This window comes from Arachis duranensis, chromosome 9, assembly GCF_000817695.3.
Source record: "Arachis duranensis cultivar V14167 chromosome 9, aradu.V14167.gnm2.J7QH, whole genome shotgun sequence".
NCBI lineage: Eukaryota > Viridiplantae > Streptophyta > Magnoliopsida > Fabales > Fabaceae > Arachis > Arachis duranensis.
Window position 1 is genome coordinate 67,599,793 of NC_029780.3, and position 743 is coordinate 67,600,535.

Here is a 743-nt window from a genome sequence, read left to right on the forward strand (position 1 = left end):
TATTAGTTTTTAGTTAAAATTCAGTTTTCTGGACTTTACTATGAGTTTGTGTTTTTTTTCTGTGATTTCAGGTATTTTCTGGCTGAAATTGAGGGACCTGAGCAAACATCTGATTCAGAAGCTGAAAAGGACTGCAGATGCTGTTAGATTCTGACCTCCCTGCACTCGAAGTGGATTTTCTGGAGCTACAAAAGCCTAATTGGCGCGCTCTTAACAGCGTTGGAAAGTAGACATCCTGGGATTTCCAGCAATGTATAATAGTTTATACTTTGCCCGAGATTTGATGGCCCAAACAGGCGTTCCAAGTCAGCTCAAGAATTCTGGCGTAAAACGCCGGAACTGGCACAAGAATGGGAGTTAAACGCCCAAACTGGCACAAAAGCTGGCGTTTAACTCCAAGAAGAGTCTCTACACGAAAATGCTTTAATGCTCAGTCCAAACACACACCAAGTGGACCCGGAAGTGGATTTTTATGTCATTTACTCATTTCTGTAAACCCTAGCTACTAGTTCTCTATAAGTAGGACTTTTTGCTATTGTATTTTCATCTTTTGATCACTTTAGATCTTAGGATCATCTTTGGACGTCTAGTTCTTAGATCATGGAGGCTGGCCTCTCGGCCATGCCTGGACCTTGTTGTTATGTATTTTCAACGGTGAAGTTTCTACACACCATAGATTAAGGTGTGGAGCTCTGCTGTACCTCGAGTATTAATGCAATTACTATTGTTCTTCTATTCAATTC